Genomic DNA, 24,774 nt, shown 5'->3' with positions numbered 1-24,774 from the left:
GAGGAGGAGAGGAGGACTTTATATCATCAGGAGGAGGAGAGGAGGACTTTATATCATCAGGAGGAGGAGAGGAGGACTTTATATCATCAGGAGGAGAGGAGGACTTTATATCATCAGGAGGAGGAGAGGAGGACTTTATATCATCAGGAGGAGGAGAGGAGGACTTTATATCATCAGGAGGAGAGGAGGACTTTATATCATCAGGAGGAGGAGAGGAGGACTTTATATCATCAGGAGGAGGAGAGGAGGACTTTATATCATCAGGAGGAGGAGAGGAGGACTTTATATCATCAGGAGGAGGAGAGGAGGACTTTATATCATCAGGAGGAGGAGAGGAGGACTTTATATCATCAGGAGGAGGAGAGGAGGACTTTATATCATCAGGAGGAGGAGAGGAGGACTTTATATCATCAGGAGGAGGAGAGGAGGACTTTATATCATCAGGAGGAGGAGAGGAGGACTTTATATCATCAGGAGGAGGAGAGGAGAACTTTATATCATCAGGAGGAGGAGAGGAGGACTTTATATCATCAGGAGGAGGAGAGGAGAACTTTATATCATCAGGAGGAGGAGAGGAGGACTTTATATCATCAGGAGGAGAGGAGGACTTTATATCATCAGGAGGAGGAGAGGAGGACTTTATATCATCAGGAGGAGGAGAGGAGGACTTTATATCATCAGGAGGAGGAGAGGAGGACTTTATATCATCAGGAGGAGAGGAGGACTTTATATCATCAGGAGGAGGAGAGGAGAACTTTATATCATCAGGAGGAGGAGAGGAGGACTTTATATCATCAGGAGGAGGAGAGGAGGACTTTATATCATCAGGAGGAGGAGAGGAGAACTTTATATCATCAGGAGGAGGAGAGGAGAACTTTATATCATCAGGAGGAGAGGAGGACTTTATATCATCAGGAGGAGGAGAGGAGAACTTTATATCATCAGGAGGAGAGGAGGACTTTATATCATCAGGAGGAGGAGAGGAGAACTTTATATCATCAGGAGGAGGAGAGGAGGACTTTATATCATCAGGAGGAGGAGAGGAGGACTTTATATCATCAGGAGGAGAGGAGGACTTTATATCATCAGGAGGAGAGGAGAACTTTATATCATCAGAAGGAGGAGAGGAGAACTTTATATCATCAGGAGGAGAGGAGGACTTTATATCATCAGGAGGAGGAGAGGAGGACTTTATATCATCAGGAGGAGGAGAGGAGGACTTTATATCATCAGGAGGAGAGGAGGACTTTATATCATCAGGAGGAGGAGAGGATGACGACATAAATCCACTTAGATATCCTTAAAAAAGGTTCTCCTGTCGTGCAGAACCTGCCTGAGAAACTTCATGTTTTTAAGGTTTATTCAGTATCACAGTAACACAGTGATGACTGATATTAATGTGCACATATATTAATACACAACAAACAGGGTGAAGCAGAACATTTCCAGGCTCCAGTTAAACTCAGGAGACAGTGTATAGATGTACATTTCAGTTCTAACACCTGAAGAGAAAACTAACATCAGTGATTTTATCCACCATGTTGAATGAATGTAAAGGAGCGACAGCTCACATTATATCAGCTCGTACCAGCACTCGAGGTCAACAGGACGCCTGGAGTTACACTGAACATCCAGCACCGTGTCACGCTGTGCGTCCAGGCAGCGCAGCATCATCAGCAGCCGACCAGCAGACTGTCACATCACAGCGACGTGGAGGAAATGTGAGGAGGAACGTCTCAGTGTGATGAAGCCTGAGTGCAGCTCCACAGGCTGATACAGACGGACGTCACTTCACTGTGATGGGAGACGAATGTTACTGATCGCAGCTTTTAAGGGAAAGAGTTTAAACTTTTAACTTTCTAGCTGCGGGATAATAACAGCTCGGGGTTAATTTAAAGTTTTAAATATTTCAGATTTTTAACAGCAGGATTAAAATCTGAGGGTTGTCGGCAAACAAGCTGCTGATTTCTGGTTTCATCTGAGTATTCTGTGTTCTGATGACGTCAAACATTAACTCTGATCTCTGCTGATGGACGGGACTGTTTAATTATCTCAGTAGTTGTGACGGAGAAGATTCACATTCACATCATGTGAATAATTTGTTACTGTACTTGGTAGTAGAAGTACATGTTTCATGTATCTGTAATTTACTCGAGTATCTGTGTGACTTCTGCTCTCTACATCTGAACGTTCTCCTCCTCACATGTTCAGAACAGCCTCGTTATTACTTTAGTTTGATGCGTTTGAGGTGATTGTAATTCAGCATTTCGCTGTTAGCTTTAGTCTTCACGGTGTGTTCAAGTGCAGCTCTTTGGCTGGGACACAGGCAGTGTGAGACGGCAGAACAGTTGGCCTTCACTGCTGATAAGTCATGTGTTGTGTTTGGGCTCTTGAACAACTTCCAGTTCTGTTGATTAATCATGCTAGGCTAGCATAGTTTAATGGCTCGCTCGGCTAACTTACTGTTCACATTGTGTGCTTCATGAGGTCCGTCACTGTGCATGTCAGGTGGATGTTGGTTGCGACGATTTGAAACAAAATCATCTTCATCATTTTAAGCACCAGCAGTGAGTATAGATCAAACATCACATCACAACCGTTAGCTTGATCACATTCACACCAGAGCACCCAGTGAGACTTCTCCTGCAGGTCCGTACTGACAGACCGGCCCGGTGGCAGGTCCAGCGTTAGCACTGACATCGTTCAGCTGCAAGGTTGCAGGTTCATGTACAGGACTATGAACTGAGGAAAGTAAAGTTCTGGTTCCAGGTCTGAAACCTGCTCTGGATCAGACCGTCAGTAAAACGCCGACACTGTCGGCCAACATGAGCGCAAACTGACAAACAGCCGCTCGGTGACCTCGGACCCGACCGGCGCCCCTCTGAACTATCTGTATCTGTGCATCATCCTCCCTCTCCTGACTCACTGTACACTATACATGTACCGCTGTGACGCTAACTGCTAGTGCTAACGGCCGAGACTGACTGTGTGCTAACCATCAGCTGATATATTGTGTGTTCTAACTGCTAAGCTAACACTTGTGATCGTATGTTGATGCTGTATGCTGGTATGAATAGTTCACTTATTACTAACTGCTGTATGCTGCCCTATTTATAGTGTGTGCTAAGGTAATGCTAACATGGTAAGATATGCTAACTATAAGCTAAGTGTTAAGACTGTTAGTTGTAACCGTGTGCTGATTGCTATGCTGCTGTTATTTATCGTGTGCTAAGCTAATGCTGATAGTTTTAAGTGTGCTTCGTGCTTTAACACTTCTAGCCATACTTGTTTGCTAATCGCTACATGCTGCTATTAATACTGTGTGCTATGCTATTGCTGACAGTGTGCTGTAATGCTAACCGTGCTAATGGTGTTTGTTTATGTGTGCGTGTCTGTTGTTGTTGTTGTTGTTGTCTACCTTTCTCTGTTTCTCTCTTGACTTTATTTTTCTCTCTTTTTTCTCTTTCTCCCTCTCCCCCGCTCTCTATCTTTCTATCTCTCTCTCTATCTCTTTCTGTCAGGTCTTATTCCTCCTCCACCTGTTCTACTACCACCACCTCTTGTCGTTCCTCCAACAACCCTACTAGCATCACCACTCCTTCCTCCACCTCCTCCTCCTCCTCCTCCTCTCTCTACTCCTCCAGCCTACCTCCTAACAGCCACGCCACCTACCATCAGTACTGCTGTCCCGCGCGCCTCCGCCTGCCCAAGCCTCCCTGCGCCCTGCCCCCCGCCAAGCACCACGAGCAGGCAAGGTAAGGGCCAGAGTCCCCCCTCCTCCACACCCAGCCTCACCCACTGTCCCCCCCTCCCACTCTGCCTCCACCCACCACACTGCCCCCGCTAGCCTCCCCCCAGACCACCTCCACCAGCAGGGGGGGCAGCGACCTCCCAAACGCATAGAGCTCAACAGTGACCGTAACGGCTCCGGTTCCGGAAGTGAATTTGCCATTCATTCACTCCACTGACGCCTCATAAAGTCCTTATATAAAGAGTTTTAGGCCAATCAGCGAGCAGATGAATCGTGACCATAAAACATTTAATTCGGCGCTAAAATGTTGGAAAACTGAGAAAAAAGCAAAGAGACAAGACTGTGTACATAATTATCTTAAGAGTAAAGGAACTACTCATCCCATAAACCATTGCGAATGTAACAGCGACGTCTCTGATTGGTGGAGCTCGCTGTTACCATGGAAACGTTTACCCAACACGCGAATTTCATGTTCAGGTGAACCCTTAATAAACTCTTCTCATCACTAAATGAACGCAGCAGGTCAGAAAGTGAAATCATGGTCGCTCTGTGGTAAAAGATCGTAGAGTTTAGAGCTCCACCAATCAGAGACGTCGCTGTTGCACTATAGGATTGTGGGTAGTGTAGTACTTTTCCGTGCCATCGGGAATAAAACGTGTTTTTCTTAAAACAAGGTTGATATCATACGGACTTGTGGCTTCTACAGGATCATATATCATCGTTTCACAATCTGATAACTCGTGGTGAGTCTGCTTTGGATTGTTACGACATTATGGCCAATAATCTAAATCTCTGCAGAATATGAATGGCATTTTCACTTCCGGAACCTCACTGTTGAGCTCTATTGAGGGCGAAATTAATACGCGTCATGTTTTTAATTTCTGAACTCAGCCGACGTTCTCGCGGCCGCTCGAGTCACAGTTCTGATCCCCGATGACGTCACATTTCCAGATGTTGACACACAGTGACAGATGTAACTCGTGTTCTCTGTGCAGAAGGCAGAAACCGCTTTTAACATGACAATTAACATCGTAGAAAACAGAGTAAACGTCACAAAAACATGATCAGTCATCAAACATTTTGTACTTTCAGCCTCTTAAATCTGAGAGTTTGATTCTGATGTGAAGTGAAACCAGACAGAAGGTTTAAACATAAATGTGGAAAATAAATTGCATGAATGAATAATAAAAAAAACTAATTTATTATGAGACAATATTAACAGAATGACACTCACTAGTAGATTAATGCTGTTTTCACTGTGAGGTAACACAAGCAAACCTGATTTATTACTGACTGGATTCACTGCAGATCATCAAAGAAGATAATATTTATATTTTTATATTTATATTTACATGCACAGACGTTATTTTAGGCTCTCTGTACGTCAGGGTTTTCTGAAAAATAATATTTGCAAAGAATTTGTGGATCACAGTTAATCAATTCTTGGCTCTTAAATTCCGACGCTTTGCTTTTTCTTGAATTCTGCGCGTGTTTATTTAAAACACACGACGTGTTGAACGAGATCCGACTGACTGATGACTGCAGACAGACTAATTGCAGGAATCACGTCTGACGTGATTCCTGCAATTAGTCTGTCTGCAGTCATCAGTCAGTCGGACCTCGTGATGTATCGGCTGATGATTGTCTCGCAGTGTATTGATTATCGCTGTATCGTTATAAAACATAAAGTTAAAATGAAACACAAGCGTGAAACACACTCGTCACCTTTCGTCGAGTTCAGTCGCGGTGATTCTGTCCAGCGCTCCAGATTTTCTCAGAATAAAGTTAGTTTAGCCGTCGAGTCGAGTTTCGCTCTGAATGCGTCGAGGCGTCACCTGATGCCTCACCTGCTCTCCCCCCTCCTCCCCCTCCTCCCTCCCTCCCCCTCAGTGCTTTAATAACCCCCCACACACAAACACATGACACAGCGGTGAAGGTGAAGCAGCCTCTCCAGTCGCTCCCTCCCTCTCATCCACCTCCTCCCCCATTACATCAGACCTCTCTCTCTCTCTCCCTCTCCCGCCCTCCCTCTCTCTCCCTCTCTCTCTCCCTCCTCACCCCTTCTCTCCCCCACATCCTCCATGCTGCTCTAAAATCAAACCCATCCGGAGGCCGAGCACCAGAATCACTTCGATTTAAGAGTTTAAACATCCGCCGTGCGTCACAGATCATCGATTTAATGTTCGTTTGTGTTCTGATCCGTGCGTTTGATATTTTCCGGCTGTTTCTGAAGCTTTTAATATTTAAAGTGACATCAACACAAAAACTCTGCTTCTTCTCACAACAATAGAAAATTAAAAAGCACAATAATTAATAAACACCAACAGAAGGATGAAGACAGAGGGAGGTAGAGAGTCAGATCTTCTTTCTGTTTGGAGGAACTCATCAACACTTTGAATAAGAAATATCAACTTTATCTTTTAATGTTGGAATGTATTTCCATATTTTTCTGTTTTGGCGCGAGAGGCCACAGTGGAAACCTGTTCGAACAGTGTTTCCGTCCTGAACGCTCACCGTGACGGCGGCGTTTGTTTCCGTCCTCACATGTCGGCGATCCGACAGGAAAACTTCAGTGAAAACATCTCGTTTTTTTCTGTCACTGGTCAGATTTGACGTTTTCTTTCAGACATGTGGAGAGAAGAAGCCTGCAGAGATCTCACAGAGGTGTTTGTTTTTAGTTCAGATGCTCAAATGAGTTTTTATTTAAACTAGGGATGCACCGATCTGACTTTTTCAGTCCCGATATCGATGCCTGAGCTTTGTGTGTCTGTCGATACCCGATATCGATCTGATACTGTTGTGTAGTTAATAATAAACTGTATCCCGGTCTCAGAGAGTACCTTTGCTCTAAGTATTCCAGTAGGTGACGGAAGTCCTCATCTTCAACAACTGACTGGTTGAGCATCTAAAACAATGAATTCTAAAACTCTCCGTGTTATTGACGATGCTTTCAAGCTTTCCGTCAGAAACTTTTGGCGTCGTTGAAGTGCATCTGCCAAAGTTAGTTGCTGGGCTGTTCTGTCTGCTGCTCCTTTGGTTTTGTTGTTTCAAATATGTTTATCTGGAAACCAGTCACTTAATAGAGAAATTGACAGTTGACAATTATGTTTCCTTGTTTTTTACCAAAGGCAAGAAAAAGTAATCCCTGACAAAAAGAAACGACTAATGACAAAAATGAATAACAAGTAAACAAGCAGAGACCTGCATCGACAAAGCAGGTAAAACAAAAAGGACAGGACACAAAAAAAAAACCAAAAAAAAAAACGACAGTGCATACCCTCCCCACAACCTCCCCATCCCCCAACCCCCCTCAGGAGTGCATCCAACTAGGGACTCAATCAGATTCTCTTTCGAGATGAGAGATCAAAGGTTGCCAGATTTTATCAAAATCCCTCAACTTGTCCTTCAGAATAAATCGGATTCTCTCCAAATGTAAAGTGTCTGTCAAATCAGTCAGCCAGTGCTTAAATGAGGGGACTTCTTTCTTCCTCCAGTTAAGTAGGATCAGTTTTTTTGCTGTTATAAGGCCATACGCCAAAAGGTGTTGTTGTGCATTGTTTAGCTTCCTTAGCCCCACAGATGTTCCCAGAATTATTAAACTAAGATCTGGGTCCAGTCGAATCCCCAAAATCAACGAAAAGAAATCAAATATTTCATGCCAGTAGATTTGAAGTTTGGGGCAGAGCGCGAAACTATGAGATAGGGTAGCCTCCATGGACTCACATTCCTCACACAAAGGAGAGACTTCAGGAAATATTTTATGAAGCTTCGCTTTGGGTTTTGTTGAGCTGCAGGACTTCGGCGTGCTCCTCAGCTCGGTGCTTTTGGATGTGCTTGATTAAATTGGTAGTGTTGCCCTCAAAACATTTACTTTGCAGACAGTGCAAACAGCTGTTGAACTAGTCGGCGTGGCAACCGTGAAATACCTCCACACAGCGACTCTTTGGCTCGCTGCATGTTGTTAACGGTTAACTCAACTCTTCCAGTGTGCGACACACGTGCTGCTGACGAATGACGTAGGATGTGCTGCAACAGAGGAAAAAAAAAGCTATTTTGCCAATATCAGGGCCGATATCTGATCTTAATATCGGAACGCTGTGATCTTAATGTGAGTAAACTGCTGGAGCAGATTCATGATATTAAAGACTGTTTTCATCACGAACACCAACATGTGTGTTCTGAAGGATTAACGGAGGGTTGGTTCAGAGTTAGAACAGAGATTTTTAGCAGAGTTTCAAACAGAATCAGACTTAAACTGTGGCGGTGGCTGTTTCCAGCCGGGCGCCATGGTGACCTGCGTCGACCGAGTCAGTCAGCTAACTTCCTGTTTAGTGCCGAGCTAACTTTGATGGAAATAAAATGTGGCGGGCGGCTCGTCTAGGTGCTCCAAATTGTATCAAGCCAGTAAAACGAGTCATTTTGTGGGTTGTGAGACTTTATAACCGTTTTACAGACGCGTCTTTCACAGTGTTTGTCCTCGTGCAGCACGTGACGATGTAGTTACGCGGCTCAGCCATGATAATAACCAGCTTGAAGGCCTGCAGCTCTCTGCAGAAGAAGTCACGATGTCGTCCTCCTCCTCTTCTTCGTTGGTTTTACCGGCCACACTGCCATCCACTGTGTGGGAGGATATAACATCGTGCTGTTCACTGATGTCTTCTTCAGCGAGTGAGAACGAGACCACAGCTCCAAAATGACAAAATCAATATGTGGCGGCTGATGTTAATGTTGTGGTGGACCGCCACAAATAAGTTAACGTGTGGGAAACACTGTGTTAAACATTTTAGGATTTATGGAAATCGAACAATCCCTCCGTAACAATCTCAGTTTGAACCTTTATCCAATGTTCATATTTATTTACGTATTATCCATTTTTACGACACGTTGGTTCATTTCACGTATCTAAACGTCACATTAGAGCCGACTGATTCGTCAGTATCAGCCTGTGTGTTGCAGCATCATATAAACTATCTTTGTCAGCATTATAACACATAGGAGCATTTTTAATTTGTTTAATTCTCAGTGATTTTGCAGTTTCAGTGTGGTGTAGAGACGTCAGCTGGTGGAGCGTCGTCCATGACGCCTCAAAGCCAAATGAGTCATTTTAAAAAGTCAAACAGTTGATTATAAAATATGAATATAAGTGTTTCTGAACCATATTTGAGGGATCATTGCAAAAAATGAAGTGTTTATCGTCTGAGATATTATCACAGGAAGTCTTGACGTCCTAATATCGAATATCAGTGGAGCTCTACATGAAATATCAGATAACTTGTGAAGTTTCACGTGATTTCTGTTGTTAGATTTGTGTCCCGTCCACCTGAAGCGTCTCTTTACTTTAAATCTTCCCCGTTTTCCTTCTGACTGTGTCGTCATGTAGAAGAGTCCAATCAGAACAGACAGCAGCAGACTGTTACACTCTGACAGCTTTAAGGCGTCAGTCGATGACTTTGTATCCTCGGAGGATGTGATTGGTTGGGATTAGAGTGAAACCTTTTACTGTTATGCATCACAGACAGGTTGGATGGCAGACTGTGAGCTCTCAGGTAGATGTGACACCTGTTATCAGAGTCAGGTGTGTGCGCCTGCAGCTCGGTGACACGTCGTAAAGTCACACGTTAAAGATGCAGAGTGATGATTCCTGTCTGTGAAGGGGAGGTGTGTGTGTGTGTGTGTGTGTGTGTGTGTGTGTGTGTGTGTGTGTGTGTGTGTGTGTGTGTGGATGAGTCACCAGCAGAGGAGGCCGTCGTGCATTAACACTCACAGAGAGTCCAGGGATTGATCAGCTGACGCGACCTCACATTCCTCTGTTGTCTTTAAACGCCGCCGCCGTGTTGGCGCCTAATAAAACGGCCCATTCACGCAGAATGTTCTGACGGGCCGTACCGACACTCAGGCATGTGGACGCTTTGTGCTTTTACACCCCGAGACGTTCTGTGTGATACATAATGCATGAACTGTGTTCTGTCCGAGAGAACGAGTGAACACAGTCAGACGTGTCGCTGCGTCCAAACACAGCAGAGAAGTTAAAGGACCAGTTCGTCTTAATTCAACGTTTGCAGTTAAAAACTCAAAATCTTACTTAACAGCTTCATAATCGGGCTGCTTTTCTTCAAACTTTTACATCCACACACATCAAATGTTGTAAACTTGCAGATAAACTTGTTCATGCAGAGCTGAAATTGTTGAATCGACACTTTGTGGATTGTTTTCAGATCTCGTCTGAACTCGAGGTGGAATATTTCTTTACTAACTTAGAAAACGTACATTTGTAAACGACTCTTCTTCACCTGAGTGGTTCTTTGTTCAGCTTCCTGTCTTATTTATGCTCCTCCAGGTGTGAAAATTCAATTTTTAAACGCTGTAAAAATCAAACATAAATCTGATGATATGATGGCGTAAAAAGACAAAAAACACAGACTAAAACGACCTCTCAGATATTTAAGATAGAAAACCTTCAGACCAGCTTTAGACTCATTCATAGTTCTTTTAACGTACAACAATAGAAACGACGGTCTCAAACGATGCGACTGAAACTGTCCTTAATGTCTGTCTTTATCTCTTCACATCAGCGTGGTGCTGAGCGACACGTCCACTAGAGGGCAGAGCAACAATAAAGGAAGTCCGTCTGTGTTTTATTCTTCTGTTGAACCTCAAGCTGCTCGTATATCGATCACACCGCCTCAACATCACAACAAAGCGAAACAATAACCTCTAAAATACACAAACTGAACATGAGATCAGATCTGTGACATCACAGTTCAGTTGGTCATCACCACAAATCAACAACCTGCTCTCACGTCTTCATTTGAAACACTTCAAACTTCAAACACTTCCTCTTAAACTTTTAAAAACCTGGAAACACTCTCTGAATGAACATCAACACGGTAGAAAGAGACGTTTGCATTCAGAAAGACAAAACTACAGATGTTAAACTACAGGTGTTAAACTACAGGTGTTAAACTACAGATGTTAAACTACAGGTGTTAAACTACAGATGTTAAACTACAGGTGTTAAACTACAGATGTTAAACTACAGATGTTAAACTACAGATGTTAAACTACAGGTGTTAAACTACAGATGTTAGACTGCAGGTGTTAAACTACAGATGTTAAACTACAGATGTTAAACTGCAGATGTTAGACTGCAGGTGTTAAACTACAGATGTTAAACTACAGATGTTAAACTACAGATGTTAAACTACAGGTGTTAAACTGCAGCTGTTAGACTGCAGATGTTAAACTACAGATGTTAAACTACAGATGTTAAACTGCAGATGTTAGACTGCAGATGTTAAACTACAGATGTTAAACTACAGATGTTAAACTGCAGATGTTAGACTGCAGGTGTTAAACTACAGATGTTAAACTACAGATGTTAAACTACAGATGTTAAACTACAGGTGTTAAACTGCAGCTGTTAGACTGCAGATGTTAAACTACAGATGTTAAACTACAGATGTTAAACTGCAGATGTTAAACTGCAGATGTTAAACTGCAGATGTTAAACTACAGATGTTAAACTGCAGATGTTAAACTGCAGATGTTAGACTGCAGGTGTTAAACTACAGGTGTTAAACTACAGATGTTAAACTACAGATGTTAAACTGCAGATGTTAAACTGCAGATGTTAGACTACAGGTGTTAAACTACAGATGTTAAACTACAGATGTTAAACTGCAGATGTTAAACTACAGATGTTAAACTACAGATGTTAAACTGCAGATGTTAAACTGCAGATGTTAGACTACAGGTGTTAAACTACAGATGTTAAACTACAGATGTTAAACTGCAGATGTTAAACTACAGATGTTAGACTGCAGGTGTTAAACTACAGATGTTAAACTGCAGATGTTAAACTGCAGGTGTTAAACTGCAGATGTTAAACTGCAGATGTTAAACTACAGGTGTTAAACTACAGATGTTAGACTGCAGGTGTTAAACTACAGATGTTAAACTACAGATGTTAAACTGCAGATGTTAGACTGCAGGTGTTAAACTACAGATGTTAAACTACAGATGTTAAACTACAGATGTTAAACTACAGGTGTTAAACTGCAGCTGTTAGACTGCAGATGTTAAACTACAGATGTTAAACTACAGATGTTAAACTGCAGATGTTAGACTGCAGATGTTAAACTACAGATGTTAAACTACAGATGTTAAACTGCAGATGTTAGACTGCAGGTGTTAAACTACAGATGTTAAACTACAGATGTTAAACTACAGATGTTAAACTACAGGTGTTAAACTGCAGCTGTTAGACTGCAGATGTTAAACTACAGATGTTAAACTACAGATGTTAAACTGCAGATGTTAAACTGCAGATGTTAAACTGCAGATGTTAAACTACAGATGTTAAACTGCAGATGTTAAACTACAGGTGTTAAACTACAGGTGTTAAACTACAGATGTTAGACTGCAGGTGTTAAACTACAGGTGTTAAACTACAGATGTTAAACTACAGATGTTAAACTGCAGATGTTAAACTGCAGATGTTAGACTGCAGGTGTTAAACTACAGGTGTTAAACTACAGATGTTAAACTACAGATGTTAAACTGCAGATGTTAAACTGCAGATGTTAGACTACAGGTGTTAAACTACAGATGTTAAACTACAGATGTTAAACTGCAGATGTTAAACTACAGATGTTAGACTGCAGGTGTTAAACTACAGATGTTAAACTGCAGATGTTAAACTACAGGTGTTAAACTGCAGATGTTAAACTGCAGATGTTAAACTACAGATGTTAAACTGCAGATGTTAAACTGCAGATGTTAAACTACAGATGTTAGACTGCAGGTGTTAAACTACAGATGTTAAACTACAGATGTTAAACTACAGATGTTAATCTGCAGATGTTAACTACAGATGTTAAACTACAGATGTTAAACTTCAGATGTTAAACTGCAGATGTTAAACTACAGATGTTAAACTACAGATGTTAATCTGCAGATGTTAAACTACAGATGTTAAACTACAGATGTTAAACTTCAGATGTTAAACTGCAGATGTTAAACTACAGATGTTAGACTGCAGGTGTTAAACTACAGATGTTAAAGTACAGATGTTAAACTGCAGATGTTAAACTGCAGGTGTTAAACTACAGATGTTAAACTACAGATGTTAAACTGCAGATGTTAAACTACAGATGTTAAACTACAGATGTTAAACTACAGGTGTTAAACTACAGATGTTAAACTACAGATGTTAAACTACAGATGTTAAACTTCAGTCCGCTGCCTGATTTTCTAACTTCTAGATGATTTAAGTGAGCTGAGGAAACAGAACATGCTGATGATCACAGTGACGGATTACAGCCTCGTTTTTAACGCTGATTGTCGCACTAATACGCACTTTTGACCGGCATCACATTTGCAGTAATTTGTGTTGGAATCAGCCTCCATCTTAAAACTACCAAAGGCTTCTCCATCCCCTCACACCATCCATCCCTCCATCCTCCCCCGTCCTCCCTCCATCCTCCCTCCATCCCTCCATCCTCCCCCGTCCTCCCCCGTCCTCCCCCCTGCAGGAGAACACTGTCACCTCTGACTCTGTGTAAAGTTTATAATTTGAGAGATTAATTGTGGCCCGAGGCGTCGCTGCTTCACCTCCACCGTCACAGTTACACTCAGAAGGTCGCTGCTTTGGTCTCAGATGTGTGAACGCTGACACCTGGTGGCCGACTGCAGTACTGCACCTCTAAACTTAAACTCCCGTCACCAGACTTCTTCTTCTTCTTCTTCTTCTTCCTCTCTTCCCTTCTCTGTTTTTTCTTCCACATCCTTTTATCTTCTCCTCCTGTCTGCCCTCCTCTCTCTGTCTCTGTCTCTCCTGTCTGCTTGTCTGTCTGTCTCTCAGAGAGGAGGAAGATGACGACATCGCCCATCAGTTCTGTTGCCCCGCCTCCGAGTGCAGTAGCCCCTCCTCTAGGTAACAAGGGGCGACCGCGAGCCACTCCCCCTCCCCGCGCCCGTCCAGCTCTCCCCCGGTAAATGGAGGGGTTGATAACGAACTCTTCCTCCCTCCTCCATGGCTGTCTGTCTCTCTCTTTTCTTTTTGCCCTTTGATCAAGAAACCTGTTGATTGACACCTGCGGGGTGAAACACCTGAAAACAAAACACAGGAGGAGGTCCGGGGGGGTTTCTTCATGAACAAGGGTTTCAGGTTAAAAGCTTGTTTGTCGAGGAAGATGAAGTCTGACGCTGAAGTCCTTGTGCAAGATAAGAAAACTCGACCGTTAAAAGAAGCGGATGATTCTGCTGATGATTCCATCTGATCGTCTTTTAAACTGGCGACAAATTTTCACACAGATCACTAAACGACGCCCTGTGTTGGACAGTAAAAGTTGTAGCTTTAAACCAACCGGACCGAACGCCACCGCCGCCGCAGCCGCAGCCGCAGCCGCAGCCGGACCCACCTGGAGACGCTCGAGCTCACTCCTGCTTCAGCTGGTTCAGTCGGCGCCACGCTGTGACTCGGCTGAACGCCGGTGGTGACGCTGCGTTATTGTGCATAACATGAACACAGCGGACGGTCTTTGACCTCCGTCTGAGGACAAACCGAGACCTCGTCTCTTCCCTCGTCTCCTAGTTTGGGTCTGAACGGGGACTTTATCAGTTTATCCTCCCTGTCCGAGCATGAAGCCATGACCCCGCTGTGCCCAGAGCCGGAGGGAGACAGAGTCCGGCGAGGGTCTGACGGCACTCCCACAACATCACACATGGAAACATCAGCACCAGCGCTGGTGGAGCAGGCGGCGCTGGTGGAGCAGGCGGCGCTGGTGGAGCAGGCGGCGCTGGTGGAGCAGCTGCGATGTCCCGACTCTGTCTGTGCCGGGCTCTGGTGTGTTGTACAGCATGTCCTCACCACATCACACCAAACTCTCTGAACGAAGCACTGAAGACTCCTCTGGTCTGTGCGGGACAGAGTGTGTCAGCTCTTCATGGACGGTTGGAGCCGCTGTGGCAGGTCACAGCCGGCCTGCAGAGCTCCTCCTCTGATCTCAGAACAGCCGGTGAAACGACGCGTGCGGCTGAAAGCGAGCCGCCGCTGCACTCGTATGATTTGTTCTCCTGCTCTGTGTTTTGTAGAGTCATGATCGTCCCGACATGCTGCAGCCAGGGTTCTCCTCACAACTGCTCATTTTAGTATTCCAACTGTCTTACTTACATCCAAACACAACAGTGGAGCGAGTGTCAGCCGCCGCCAGCAGACGTGCAGAAGTTGAAGTAGGCGGCAGAGTCGCTCAGTGGATCAGACGGTACCGAAGTACATCAGAACGTCTGTGTTCTGGTTTACGGCGCCACTAAATTGCCAGGAATGAGAGCAGAGTTTGGTGTAGAAGGATTTACAGCAAACATGTAAATCATGTAGACTTAGTAAGGATTGGAGGCTGATCTCGGGTCTGTCCGTCGGCGCCTCGAGCACGGCGGGAACGTTTTCTCCTTTTTTCTGCACCTGAGTGACAAAAAGTCATCCTGACAGAGACGGAGAAGGAAAAACACATGAAGTGCTTCCCCTGTTCACAGTTGTAGGGAGAACCCTGCTGCCTAATGTGTACAGTGCACACACACACACACACACACACACACACACACACACACACACACTGCAGCTCAGAGGTTATTAAAGGACGTCGGTGATATCTGGAGGACTGACGAGTGTGTTCACATGCACAGCAGCGTGATGAGGTCATGATGATGATGATTAGCATCAAGGCTACTTGTGTTAGCTCCAGTAAACCGTATAACATCTAACCAGCTGGTTCTGTCGGGTGACAACACAGGACAGATTCCTGTGACGTGTCAGAGGTCGCTGCATCACCTCAGTGCCTGTAAACACACTCGGTGAGTCGAGCTGACGGAGTTGAACAGCGAGCTCTTTGTGTCTTCTCTCCTCTCGTAGATCTTTTCTTCACTCGTCTCTCTCTTCTCTGAGTTTCACTCTGTAGCTCTGACCGTCCTCCTCTCCCCCCTCGTCCTCCCGCCGGCCCCATCCGAACGACAGAATAAAAAAAGGCGAGAAGAGAATAAAGAAAGAGAAACATCCTTCTGATTGAGTGCCAAGTAAATCAGAGGGAAGTCAGACAGAAGGTTTGATTCTGCTGTGAAGTGAAGAAGAAAACGACTGTGTGCATCGTTAGCAGCCAGACTCGTCTGTTCTCTATCTGTTCGCCGTGTGGATTTAAAACAAAAAGCAATACGCTTGTTTCCAGATCTGGTTGGAGCGTCTCCCCCGACGTGAACTCATATTGAGGTCTGAACAGTTCTGAAGCTGTGAGCCAAGTTTTATATTCAGCACGATGACACGCGACGCCGCGCTGAAGGTTTCACACTCGGCTAAACGAGCGATCAGGTCGAAAACTACAGACACAGAAAGTTCTTTATCTTCAGTCAGAGCTTTAAAGCCGCTGTGGAGTTCTGTAGAAGAAACACAAACTCAGATTTTTAATATTTTCCATCAGTGAATAAACAAACTGTTCTCAGAGGAACGTAAGAGTCAGGTGGCAGGGTCCGCCACACACAAACAAAGTGAAACAGTGTAATCTGTGTCGTCCTTTAAGGTCAGTTTGATTATTCAGTTATTTTGTCTCTAATTTATCTTCTACAAAACTACAGACTGCTCCTTTAACTGAGTTGGTGTTCACACAGGCTCTCTGGGTTTCTGTTGAGGTTCTGCTGCACGCAGGACACAAACAGACGTGCTGGTTGTTTAACCGGCCGTGATGTCAGAGAACACGTCGAATGTTGCCTTCTGGGAAAGTCATGATTCTGTGGATCAGTCAGTGAGACTGAGCAGCTGATCGTTAACGTTTAAAAGGCGGCATGGAGCCAGTTTGTGGTCGGGTCTGTTGATTTAACTTTCACAGAACTCAGTCCAATAAAGGATCAATGAGTCCGGCAGGCTGAACTGACTCAGTCCACACACACACACACACACACACACACACACACACACACACACGATACCAACAGTCAGTCAGTAAAGGTCAGAAGTCAGAAAACGTTTCTGCAAAACCACAGATGAAGAAAAACTGAGCGTTTCCTCGACGTTACAACTTTACGTTCGTTCAGGTTGAATGTTCTGTTTCTTTCCCGTCACGTCTTGTTTTTATGTTTCGGCACTAAAACCACGTGGTCAGAGTCAGAAAACATCACGGTTTGACTTTAAAAACCTAAAAGACGGTCCGACCTCCTGCAGAGAACAACCTGCTTCCTGTGAATGTCTGATAATAAGCATTTACTGTGAATGTTTGGTTCAAATGTCAACCTGCACGTATCTGATTTGCAGGAACGTAAACCTTTAACATGATATCCTGCAGACACAGTTACAGTTACTCTCGGCCCTGTTTCAGTGTGTGATGTGATTCTACATGCAGCCGGTCGAGGTGGCGTCATTTCACCTCTACACAGGATTTAAAATCATTTTCAGATGTCAAATTCAGTTGATTACAGGAACATAAATGTTGAATTAAGATCACGAATAAGCTGCAACTATGCTGTAAATCATAGAATACAGAAGTCACTAACATCCATCACGATCGGGCGTCTGTCAGCCGTGCGACTCGTACGTCTTGATTAGCGGCTCGTTCCTTCACGTTACAGCGAGCTGACGGCGAGCTGGCTGTCGTCACTGATGGAAACTCAAACAGGGAAGAATGATGTGAGGCGTTTTGGTGACGATGGATCAAAATGTCATCGTCCCGTCATCTCAGCGTGCAGGGAATTAATATCAAGACAAGACAGGACGTGTAACGTGTCAGTTTATATGAGTATATATTCTCACTCTGCACTACAGCCGAACACATGCTGCAATCCACCGGGTCAGTGTCGGAGAGCGTGATCGTAGCAGAACCTGGAGTCGAATTTAAGTGATATTGAAGCATTGTAGAATTAAAGACATTAGAAACTCTAGACTATAAAATCAAGTTACACTTTAGTTTCTTAACTTAATGAACTAATAATGAAGCACTTTATTTGTCGACTGTCACATGAAGTCTGACTTGAATATAATGTGGTGACAATCAGTGTTTAATGAAACAGGCTGAATAAAGTTCCAGTGAGATGGTTAGCACGCTTGTTAGCATTCAGAACACCATTAGCCTTTTCATCAGTATTCTGTTAGGCTAATGTTTAGCATGGCTACTTAGCTAAAGTTTAGCATCCATTAGCTAACGCGTCCTCTGTGTCTTTAAATGATCTATTTAAAGACTCACCAGCTGTTGTTTGTTGATGATTAGAGCTAGCATCTCGTAGGCTTCATTGACTATTAGCAACAGTTAGCGCTGTACGGTTCTGTAGATTTAGAGCTCTATTTATTAGCATTGTTTGCTAGTTTAGACAACACCGTCATGTATGAAGGGAGAGATACAGGTACGTGTTACAGGTGTAAATAATGACATTAGTAATTGTTGCATCAGTTTAGGCTAGTTGTACCAGTGTCAGTGTCATGCTAATGTGCTAGCTCACTCACTGGCATGGCTCTCTGGTACACCTGCACTGAATGCAGCCATTGTTAGTGTCATCTCGCAGGCGTACACCTGAGCTGACAGGTCAAAATGTCTGCTGTAGCATATCGTACGTGATATAAAGGCAGCCTGTTAGCAAACACAACATTTTAATACCCAGCTCTGACGTAGGATTCTGACTTTCAACAGTCTTCGCAATACTAGCATCTGTGTAACATAATCCAAAGTATTCAGGTGCACTTTCAAAAGTGATTAAAGGTACAATATGTAAGAATTAATTCACCTGGCAAACGTCAAACCAAACCAGCAGCAGGGCAGCACATTACCAGAGCAACTCCTAACTGCTGCTAGCTGTAGCTGTCGTTAGCTCAGTTAGCAGTGCAGCTAGCGACTAAGACTGGTACAAGACAGAACAAGCCAGGGCTAGCTGATTAGCATGCTAACTTAAGTAGATATCTCTGCAACAAAATACACACAGACGACTTTGTTCTCCAGCTCTCTTCATAATTTCACAGGTTTTATTTTCGTTTCGTTCCTGTAAATATTCCTACGTATTGCACCTTTAATGCTAATTTAAGTAAAGAGTCGTCAGCCTACAAGTTGCTACATTAGCTTCTCTCGCTCACTCGTATCTACGCAAAGCAGCGTCAGGCCGAGTCGATGTAGATTCACCGTGTGTGCTGTTAGTGTTCGCAGGTATTTTTGGTCATTCGTTGACTCACTGGTGCTAACACACGCACGCACACACACACACACACACAAAAAAACACACACACACACACACACACACACACACACACACAGGGTTGTGCAGGGAATAAAAAAAAGCTGAACATCAAAACTCAGATTGACACAGTCCTCATAGATAATCTCTAATCTAAGAGACGATCATGCAGCGCCAGCAGCCTGATTAATACAGATCTTTACTGATCAATACATTTACATGCATTGATCTGAACTCTGCCTGTATGAAGCTGGATCAGACTCGGTCCGTCCGTGTTCGTTGATCTTTCAGCGACACGTTTCACAGAGATCAGCTTCTGCTCGCTTTGTTTTGGTTTCCTGTTGCTCTTCCTGTTGTCAGACTCTCCTCCTCGTCAGCGGCACTTTTCTCTTCGGCTCATTACGACTTGTCACCTCACATCTGCACACACACACACACACACACACACACACACACACACACACTCTCTGACAGGCTCTGCTGGTCTCTGTGGTGATTATATAACGACTCTGCTGCACACAGGATGGCAGATGAGTCATGTTGTAGAGTCAGGAGTGAACGCATCGGGAGCAGCGAGCTGGAGTCGTCTTGTTAGCGCTCGTCAACATGCTGTAATAATCGTCAAGTTTGGTGTCGGCTGATTTATTCAGAACCTCCGTTACCTTTTAGCTTCTCTGCAGTCCAACTTGTGCTTGTCGCTGCGACCCAGATTCTGCAGCTTCAGCTCCGTTTTCATTTAATTTCTCAAACGCAGACAAAGACGGGAAGGAAAGCTAAAAGTATTCTGTCAGAGAATCTTCACTGTGCGGCTCACATACATCCTCATCACACTGAAAGCTTAATATGCAAACATATTAAATATATGTTAAATATAACAATCAAACAGACAACAAACACAAACACAGATCACCTCGTGCAAGAACAGATTAATACTCGTGTTAAAATGTGAATGTTTAAATCTATGTGTGCTGTGGAGGCGTCGAGTCCAGGACCCGACTCCTGGTCCCAAACTCCTTCACGTGGCACAAACGAGTGATTTAAGAGAACTCGTCATACATCATATTCATAGAGAATCATTCACGTTAAAGGTTCGTCATACAACTCATGTATAAATCGTCTGCGTTCCAAACCAGTCTGAGTCAAAGTGTGCGACGTACAATCCTGCAAATCAACCGATACGTTCCAACTTCTCACTAACAAACCTGGTTTAGTCGACATGGCGGGAGATGTTTCGACTTCCCGTCACAAACATCTGTATTTAGTCGCTGTATTTTGACCCTGAGCTGAAACAACGCTCGCAGCAGCTTCAATTTAGTGTCAGTAAAATCCAAATTCACCAGAAACTGTCAGACTTTCAGTGCGTTGGTTACGAGCTGATCTCAGGACAGCGAGCAGACGAGGAAACACAAACAGGAACTATTGAGAAGAAAGTGTGAATATTCTGAGCAGCTGATCACAACTTCTGGTTCTACACGGTGAGCAGAACCGAGCAGGCCCGGTACTTTATCATAAAGATGTTCCCTGGAGAGCCTAGAATGATCCGAGAGCTGTTTAAAGTCCGATAACTCGGTTCTGAAGGTTGCATCTGCTGCCTCTCAACATAATTAGAGATGGATTTTGATTTGATGTTGGCGAGCTCCATCACTGGAGCCGTCCTGTGAGCAGTGTGGGTTTTTTCCTCCCACGGTCCAAACACATGCAGCCGGGGTGGTTCTGAACGTGTGGGGATGAAAATATGCATAATCAAGCTGCAGAATGACTCTGAACAGAAACAGAACGTACGCTGGCAGCATGTGGAACTGTTCTGCCTCTGAGATCCAGTCAGCACAGAAACACGATCAGACCTCTGTGTGGTTCTGTTCAGCAGCTGGTGAAGGTCCAGAACGACTGTCCTTCAGCTCGAACCTTAATCATGGATGAATGAATGTTAATTTTGTCTTGATACAGTAATCAATACATCTACTGATAGTTATAGATCATAAAAGGAGCAGTTAGTTCAGACTTGGCACGTTTTCTAACACAGGAAGTTTCCTCTCAGCAGCCCGACTCTCCACACTGTCTGGAGATAAAATGATATGTTACTTTAAATGTATCACAAGGAACTTTTAACTGGATATGAAAGAGCCTCTTTCTGATTGGCTGTTTCTGTTATAGTTATTATAGTTATTCTTGATGCCTGTGATGTTATTAGAAATAAACCATTCTGTTACGGTGGAGGTTTGACCCTCACCTCGACCAGATGTCTGATTCCACCAGATGCGTATCCGCTGTGTTACGGCTCCGATCCGGTTTTGCTCCACCGTCCGGCACCCCCATCGGTTGTGTTTTGAGTCCACGCCACGTTGTGAGACTGAGGAGTTCCCACGATAATCACATGATCACCCTGATTGCAGTTATAGGTCTGTGTTATAAAAACAACAGCAGGAAGTGTTCCCGACCGAAGGATCAGCAGAAGAGCTTGTTTTTGTCTCTTTTATGAGATTTGTGTGCTGGCGTTATTTTGAAAAATAACCGGATGTTATATTGTTATTTCGGTGCTTGACTTCCTGTCTGCTCGGTGCTAAATTCAGCTGGATTGCTGCGTTGTGTTCCGACATCCGCCAGCAATAGAAGTCCTGCGTATCTGCTCCAGCAGTCCGGACTGGACGGAGCAGATACGCAGCGGACCTGCTGGAAGTGAACACATACAGGGCGTCCCAAAAACATGTATACACACTTTAAATAATTGTAAAGTTGGTGTTTATTAAAATTCATTTAATTTTCAAAATTTAATAGAATTTACAAACATAATTTTATTGTTTTGTCACCGCCTGTTCTCAAACTGACGTCCGTTCTGGTCCAGACACTGACACAACGCAAAGCAATGGAATCATACACATCGCAAAACAGTTCCCTTGGTATTTGCGTGCATTCACGTTCAATTGCTGCTCTTAATGCAGCGACTGTTGCAGGTCTCATAGCGTAGACTTTGTCTTTTAGGTATCCCCATAAAAAAAAAGTCTAGTGGTGTGAGGTCTGGTGAACACAGAACCCCTCCGTCCAGTCCACCTGTTTGGCAAGATCTCATCAATGAAGGATCTAACATTGTGATGGTAGTGTGGGGGCGCGCCATCTTGCTGAAAATAAAACTCCTCATCTTCAAAGCCTTCGCTAATACTTTGCATGACAGACTGTTGCAGCAATTGAGTAATCAGCTGCTAAAGTGTGTGTACATTTTTTTGGGACACCCTGTAGACCAGAGTGAAACTGATCAGCCGCTGGCGTGGCGGAGACGTAACGCAGCGGACACGTATCAGGTGGAGTCTCGGGTCGGTCTCTGTAGTCGTCACCTTCTGTCCACAGGGCGGCGCCAGAGTCAACACATTATTAAACTTCCTGTCAGATCAGACGTTTTTCTCGGGTTGTGAATCGGACGCTCGGCGACTGTTGCTGGTTACCGTGGCAACAGTCAAAGTCGGTGTAATCTGCCGCTGTGGTGACGAATCAGAGGGTTTCGGGTGGGAGACGAGAGACGAGCTCATTAGCTGCATTCTGCAAACACACACACACACACACACACACACACACACAGGCTTCCCTGTCGATCGCCCTCCCTCCCCTCCTCTCTCTCTTCTCGTGCGGCTTAACTCCTTCTTCTTCTTCTTCTTCTTCTTCTTCTTCTTCTTCTCTTCCTCTTTATCGCCGTTTCCTTTATTTCCAGTCATTTGCAGTCGTTTTCTTCTTATTGATCTCTCTCTGTGTGTCTCATGATGTAAATATACAGATAGTCATTCTTCAGTCTGTTGACTTTATTCTTATGTAAATTATTTAAAAAAGAGATTGATCATGGATGATACACAATATATTATAAAAAGTATGAAATACAAAAGAAATCTATTATCCACAGAGAACGATGAGAATGTACCTGATGAAGATGATGATGATGATGATGATGAAGATGGAGGTGATGATTGTTTCTGTGCAATGATTAACAACTACGATGACGATGATGATGATGATGATGATGACTATGGTCGACGATGAGGATGATGAATGATGAAGATTAAGATTAAAAACTCTTATGATTCTAAAGAAATGATTCATGAAGCCGCCTGTTTTATTCTTGTCGCCTCGCTGCTGATTGGTCGGCTGTGATGACATCACACCGAAGTCAAACTGGAGAGGTTCAGTTCACATTCATTCATTTTTTTATGTCACAGTTTGAAATATATCCAGCTGTAAAGTTGAGTTTGTGTCTGGGAGGCTGAATCTGCTCACACAGCGACACTCGGCCTCGCCGTCTGGGTGACACGTACAGGTACGGAGAGAGAGGAGGGTCAGTTTCATTCTGCAACTAAACAGATCCTGCAAAGAAAATGTCCCAAACATCAGCCCACAAAGATACGATACAGGACCAAACACCTGTAATGTGGCAGCAGGTCGCGTCTTCAACAACGTATATATCATCCTGTCTGTCATCCTGTCTGTCATCCTGTCTGTCGTCCTGTCTGTCGTCCTGTCTGTCGTCCTGTCCGTCATCCTGTCTGTCGTCCTGTCTGTCGTCCTGTCTGTCGTCCTGTCCGTCGTCCTGTCCGTCGTCCTGTCCGTCATCCTGTCCGTCGTCCTGTCCGTCGTCCTGTCTGTCGTCCTGTCCGTCGTCCTGTCTGTCGTCCTGTCCGTCGTCCTGTCCGTCGTCCTGTCTGTCGTCCTGTCCGTCATCCTTTCGTCATCCTGTCAGTCATCCTGTCCGTCATCCTTTCGTCATCCTGTCAGTCATCCTGTCCGTCGTCCTGTCTGTCGTCCTGTCCGTCATCCTGTCTGTCATCTTGTCCGTCATCAGCTGAATGGCAGGTGACGAGATTTAGAGCAAAAAACCTTGAACTCACATGTGTTCGCCTCCTTCCACTGTTGTGTTGTTGTAGTTACTCGTATTAATAGAAATCATTTTGCCTGTCAGCCCTGAGACCTCAGTGAACTTTCCTCCAGACGACAGTCTCCCTCCTCAGAGTGATGGAGTCACACAGCGTCCCGTTGACTGGTGTTTATGTAATTTATGATAAAAAACGTCTCTCTGACTCTTCCAGGATGTTTGGTTGGCGTGTTTAGATTAACAGGTGGACTCACGTTGATAAAAACAGATCTCAGCGTCATGATGAGAACATCTCACATCCTTTAGCTCCACAACACCGGAGCGGCTTCATGTCGGCGCTGCTCGGTTCAGTGTGAACAGACAAAGATGGCGTAAAGGCGAAAATACAAAGTCTGCTGCTGTGTCTCAGTTCAGGTGTGCATCCTTCAGAGGAGCATCTGAAGGCTGATCACATCACAACATGAAGGCTTTCCCAGTCTGAAGGCTCCTCCAGATGCTCCTTCTGCTCCCTGTTTCTGGAGGATGCACCGCTACGATCCTTCGTGGCCTCACATATCCCAAGATGCTTTGCGCGCCCGTGAAAGAAGAAAGAAAGAGAGAAAATGGCGACATCACGTGGTGTAGATCATCACTTTCGCGGGCCTGGGCGGCAGAAATGGTGACGTAAGAGTAAAACATCTGGTGACGCAACCAGGAAATGCTCCAAAGGCTAGACCGTCACATTTAACAACGGCTGACGAGGTTAACAAGGTCTCTCTGAAGGACTCGCCTTCACAGACCACAAAGGCCGAGTCCTTCAGAGGATGCACACCCTGAACTGACACACAGCAGGTGTGTGGAAACAGCTGTTGGTTCAGAGGGCGGAGCCAAACGATCCCCAAGACGGGTCAGTTTTACGACTACAGCAGTTTTCACAGTAATCAATAGATGCTGACTGTATTGAAGTGAACAGGAAAAACACCAGAATAAATGTGAGCTG

At 44.4% G+C, this 24,774-nt stretch overlaps 1 long non-coding RNA gene across 1 annotated transcript; it reads left to right on the top strand.

Moving 5' to 3' along the window:
- Window positions 1–1,191: 1,191 nt before the first annotated feature.
- LOC115578026 (uncharacterized) lies at window positions 1,192–23,024 on the top strand. Its single transcript, XR_003983340.1, has 2 exons — window positions 1,192–3,755; window positions 13,614–23,024. It is a non-coding gene; the product is annotated as an uncharacterized LOC115578026 (long non-coding RNA).
- The last annotated feature ends 1,750 nt before the right edge of the window (window positions 23,025–24,774 follow it).

The sequence above is a fragment of the Sparus aurata genome, unplaced genomic scaffold, assembly GCF_900880675.1.
Source record: "Sparus aurata unplaced genomic scaffold, fSpaAur1.1, whole genome shotgun sequence".
In the NCBI taxonomy this organism is placed as follows: Eukaryota; Metazoa; Chordata; class Actinopteri; order Spariformes; family Sparidae; genus Sparus; species Sparus aurata.
Note: the sequence above shows the minus strand (reverse complement) of the source record. Positions and strands in the feature narration are given on the sequence as shown.